Here is a 6,129-nt window from a genome sequence, read left to right as displayed (position 1 = left end):
CAGAGGGTCATTACCTGTTGATGGCACACAGCCGGAGGGTGATGATCTATTGATGGCCATAGCCAGAGGGTCATTACCTGTTGATGGCACACAGCCGGAGGGTGATGACCTATTGATGACCATAGCCAGAGGGTCATTACCTGTTGATGGCACACAGCTGGAGGATGATGACCTATTGATGGCCATAGCCAGAGGGTCATTACCTGTTGATGGCACACAGCCGGACAGAGGATAATTACCTGTTGATGGCACACAGACGGATGGTCATTACCTGTTGATGGCACACAGCCGGAGGGTGATGACCTATTGATGGCCATAGCCAGAGGGTCATTACCTGTTGATGGCGCACTGCCGGATGGTCATTACCTGTTGATGGCACACAGCTGGAGGGTGATGACCAGTTGATGTCGGACTGCCGGATGGTCATTACCTGTTGATGGCACACAGCCGGACAGAGGATCATTACCTGTTGATGGCACAAAGCCGGTCAGAGGATAAGATCTTTTGATTGCATACACCGGGTCCCTCCCTGATAACAGGGAACCCTGGGGAATACTCGTCATCTTGATCCCCCACTGACTAAATACTTGCTCCACCTCAGCCTACACCATCATGGAGGACACTTCCACCTGTGTCCACTGTAAGGTTCGACTTTCTTTTATCATTTCAGCAGATTAATAAACATCATAAAGCTGTAAAACTATCGAGTAATTTATTATAAATTATTATAAAGAAATATAAAGTATAATAGATAGCTATAGAGGGCACAGAAGACGACTAACTATAGTAAGCATGGTATCGCCTGATATATACTGTATATTCTAGATGGCGCTATTACACTAAATACATCACAACCTCCAGGGTGATATTACCGTACAATGTGAGATCACTAATAATGGCCACAGATTATGAGAAAATGACCAGCTCCATAGTCCTGGAGTTATTATAAATGTCTCTAGTGTGAGGCAGGGACTGGACGAGTGTTGGAGGGAGGTATATTCCCCCAGGACGTCCTTTATGTATCCATGCTGTAGAATCTGCCGTATACTTCTGTTCTAGCAGTCAGACATTTCACTCTGCAAATCACAGGCTCAACATTGTGTAAAACTACCACCGTATATAAGAGCACTCAGAATAAAAACTAGCGGCATGCCGTGCACTGCCCACGTCATGTGTACGGGATACAGGACCTGCAGGACCTGGTACGGCCATTATAGTTGATAGATTAATGATACCTGTGCAGATGAAGGGAAAAAAATATGTGCAACAGCAGGAGGAGAAAGTCTCAAAATGTAATTTGAAGAGTATAATAGAGAAATGGGAAACTTCTGGAGATGCAGATAAGTGGTACCAGGGCAAAACGTAAGTGCAGTCAGACAAGGGAAAAGTGCAAATGATCCAGCGTAAAGGTTTGTTTAGTAGAAAAAATATTAAAACTTAGCTTTTATTAGCCATATAAAACACTGCTCCACAAAGAATACAGCAAATGTGCAACTATCATAGCTTACAGACCTACACGTTTCAACAAATCATGTCTTAATTATGGCCCTACTACTAGAATGACAAAAAGGCATATATATATATATATATATATATATATATATATATATATATCCACGTGCCTGTATGACCTCCCTACAACGCCTGGGCATGCTCCTGATGAGGTTGCGGATGGTCTCCTGTGGGATCTCCTCCCAGACCTGAACTAAAGCATCTGCCAACTCCTGGACAGTCTGTGGTGCAACGTGACGTTGGCGGATGGAGCGAGACATGATGTCCCAGATGTGCTCAATCGGATTCAGGTCTGGGGAACGGGCGGGCCAGTCCATAGCTTCAATGCCTCCATCTTGCAGGAACTGCTGACACACTCCAGCCACATGAGGTCTGCCATTGTCCAGCATTATGAGGAACCCAGGGCCAACCGCACCAGCATATGGTCTCACAAGGGGTCTGAGGATCTCATCTCGGTACCTAATGGAAGTCAGGCTACCTCTGGCGAGCACATGGAGGGCTGTGCGGCTCTCCAAAGAAATGCCACCCCACACCATTACTCACCCACTGCCAAACCGGTCATGCTGAAGGATGTCACTCTCCACGGCGTCTCCAGACTCTGTCACGTCTGTCACATGTGCTCAGTGTGAACCTGCTTTCATCTACGAAGAGCACAGGGCGCGAGTGGCAACTTTGCCAATCCTGGTGTTCTGTGGCAAATGCCAAGCGTCCTGCATGGTGTTGGGCTGTGAGCACAACCCCTATCTGTGGACGTCGGGCCCTCATACCACCCTCATGGAGTTAGTATCTAACCGTTTGTGCAGACACATGCACATTTGTGGCCTGCTGGAGGTCATTTTGCAGGGCTCTGGCAGTGCTCCTCCTGTTCCTCCTTTCACAAAGGCGGAGGTAGCGGTCCTGCTGCTGGGTTGTTGCCCTCCTACGGCCCCCTCCACATCTCCTGGTGTACTGGCCTGTCTCCTGGTAGCGCCTCCAGCCTCTGGACACAGCCAACCTTCTTGCCACAGCTCGCATTGATGTGCCATCCTGGATGAGCTGCACTATCTGAGCAACTTCTGTGGGTTGTAGAGTCTGTCTCATGCTACCACGAGTGTGAAAGCACAACCAACATTCAAAAGTGACCAAAACATCAGCCAGAAAGCATTGGTACTGAGATGTGGTCTGTGGTCCCCACCTGCAGAACCACTCCTTTATTGAGGGTGTCTTGATAATTGCCAATAATTTCCATCTATCCTCTATTCCATTTGCACATCAGCATGTGAAATTGATTGTCAATCAGTGTTGCTTCCTAAGTGGACAGTTTGATTTCACAGAAGTTTGATTTACTTGGAGTTATATTCTGTTGTTTTAAGTGTTCCCTTTATTTTTGGAGCAGTTTATATAGATACATACAGTGAGTACGGAAAGTATTCAGACTCCTTTAAATTTTTCACTCTTTGTTTCATTGCAGCCATTTGATAAATTCTAAAAAGTTCATTTTTTTCTCATTAAAGTACACTCTGCACCCCATCTTGACTGAAAAAAACAGCAATATAGAATTTTTTTGCAAATTTATTAAAAAAGAAAAACTGAAATATCACATGGTCATAAGTATTCAGATCCTTTGCTCAGACACTCATATTTAAGTCACATGCTGTCCATTTCCTTGTGATCCTCCTTGAGATGGTTCTACTCCTTCAATGGAGTCCAAATGTGTTTAATTAAACTGATAGGACTTGATTTGGAAAGGCACACACCTGTCTATATAAGACCCCACAGCTCACACTACATGTCAGACCAAATGAGAATCATGAGCTCAAACGAACTGCCCAAGGAGCTCAGAGACCGAATTGTGGCAAGGCACAGATCTAGCCAAGGTTATAAAAGAATTTCTGCATTACCCAAGGTTCATAAGAGCACAGTGGCCTCCATAATCCTTAAATGGAAGAAGTTTGGGACCACCAGAAGTCTTCCTAGACCTGGCCGTCCAGCCAAACTGAGCAATCGTGGGAGAAGAGCCTTGGTGAGAGAGGTAAAGAAGAACCCCAAGATCACTGTGGCTGAGCTCCAGAGATGCAGTAGGGAGATGGGAGAAAGTTCCACATAGTCAACTATCACTGCAGCCCTTCCCCAGTTGGGCCTTTATGGCAGAGTGGCCAGATGGAAGCCTCTCCTCATATGAAAGCCCGCATAGAGTTTGCTCAAAAACACATGAAGGACTCCCAGACTATGAGAAATAAGATTCTCTGGTCTGATGAGACGAAGATAGAACTTTTTGGTGATAATTCTAAGTGGTATGTGTGGAGAAAACCAGGCACTGCTCATCACCTGCCTAATACAATCCCAACAGTGAAACATGGTGGTGGCAGTTGTTAGAACCCTCCTGTTAGTTTTTTCTATTTTGTGGTCATGTGACCTTCTGCCTATTTATTCCAGCTCCGCCCTTCAGGCTTTGCTGGACTTCAGTGTTACTTTGACTCTTAATCTAGCCAGGTGCTTTGTACCTACTGTATCTCTCTAGTTTGTTTGGTCCTTGGACCACTAAGTACTTTTGTCTGTTTGTCTTCTTCTGCTGCTACTTCTGCCAGGAGGTGTCCAGTTTTGTCCCAGTCCTTAGTTCTTTTAGGGACCCCTCCCTTTAATCTATAGGTCTGTGTTCAGATTAGCCGCGGACATAGGCGGGTCTGTTTGCAAGGAACAGGTTGCCCGCTGCATCGTAAGGAATCAGCTTAGTCCTATTGTATGGACAGATTTCCTCTCTTTCCTTAGTTCTTGTAGCAGATCATAACAGCAGCATCATGCTATGGGTGTGTTTTTCAGCTGCAGGGACAGGACGACTGGTTGCAATTGAAGGAAACATGAATGCGGCCAAGTACAGAGATATCCTGGATGAAAACCTCTTCCAGAGTGCTCTGCACCTCAGACTTGGCCAAAGGTTCACCTTCCAACAAGACAATGACCCTAAGCACACAGCTAAAATAACAAAGGAGTGGCTTCAGAACAACTATGTGACCATTCTTGACTGGCCCAGCCAGAGCCCTGACCTAAACCCAATTGAGCATCTTTGGAGAGACCTGAAAATGGCTGTCCACCAACGTTTCCCATTCATCCTGACGGAACTGGAGAGGATCTGCAAGGAAGAATGGCAGAGGATCCCAAAATGCTGGTGTGAAAAACTTGTTGCATCATTTCCAAGAAGACTCATGGCTGTACTAGCCCAAAAGGGTGCTTCTACTCAATACTGAGCAAAGGGTCTGAATACTTATGCCCGTGTGATATTTCAGTTTTTCTTTTTTATTAAATTTTGCAAAAATTTCTTCATTTCTGTTTTCTTTCAGACAAGATGGGGTGCAGAGTGGACTTTAATGAGAAAAAAATGAACTTTTTAGAATTTACCAAATGGCTGCAATGAAACAAAGAGTGAAAAATGTAAAGGGGTCTGAATACTTTCCGTACCCAGTGTACATGCATGGAAATAAATGCAGAATTATATTTCTTAATACTGCAGTATCAGATCCTGTCTTGAATTTAACCCCTGTGGTATCCAATGTGAAAATCCACAGGGACTCCCCTGATGAATTACAATTGAGGAAATCATGAATTTTATATTCTCTATCATTACTTAAGGACATAAAACTATCTGTTTTAACCGCATGTAGACACGCTTTGCACCGATTGGCTCCACATCTGAAGAAACCTTTTGTGCTGAGCCAATTTGGTTGTACAGTATTAGTCTCACTCAGGGGTGGATTAAGAGTAGCAAGGGCCCCCTCCACACACCTGATTTATCACGTGACATGTCACATGATCCCCGTGATAGATCATGTGATAGTTCACGGGAAATTAATTTGGCATAATATTAATTGTGCTGCCCCATCTGAGAGCAGCACAATATTGGGGCAGATACCCTGATTCCAGCGATGTGTCACTTTTTCAGCTGCTTGTTGTCATTTTGAGAAAATCACCGTTTTATCTGCTGCAGATCTAGCAGCTCTCTGAATGCTGCGCTCTGTATAGCCCCGCCCACACCACTGATTGGCAGCTTTCTGCCCATGCTCAGTGTACACAGAAATCTACTGATCAGTGATGGGGGTGGGGTCCTACAGAACTTACTAGTCATCTAGTGATAATTACCTTCTGACAAATCAATGATTTTATCAAAACAACACTAAGCAGCCCAGTAAGTGACACATTACTCAGATTAGGTGGCAAAAACCTGATGACAGATTCCCTTTAAAGGAGCTGTAAACACAAAAAAAGTTTGTATTAAAAAATACAAGCCATTTGTTAAATTAACTTTTTTTCATTGTTAATTCACATTAGACTGTATCTTCAACACTTTTGTCAGCAGGTCTTATTACAGACTCTGAATAGGGCAGCTCTCTCCCTCTCCCTCAGCAGAAAGTCACAGCATGGTTAAAAAACGGGATCTTTTATGATTTTCTCATAATAAATAAAAAAGGACATGCAAGTCCTCCAAACTATTTTCCGTTTCTGTATAGGGGAGGTCCTAAATCTTTCTTGTTCTTTAGTTGATCACATGTCAAAAAGGCAAAGCATTTACTATGAACTCGCCTAAAAAAATATGCACTTGGAGAGTAATATCATCATTTGCATGTAAATATTCCTTGACTCTAA

The sequence above is a fragment of the Phyllobates terribilis genome, unplaced genomic scaffold, assembly GCF_046119375.1.
Source record: "Phyllobates terribilis strain yellow unplaced genomic scaffold, ASM4611937v1 Scaffold_131__1_contigs__length_4997060, whole genome shotgun sequence".
In the NCBI taxonomy this organism is placed as follows: Eukaryota; Metazoa; Chordata; class Amphibia; order Anura; family Dendrobatidae; genus Phyllobates; species Phyllobates terribilis.
The sequence above is the reverse complement of the archived record's forward strand: the minus strand, read 5'-3'. Positions refer to the sequence as shown.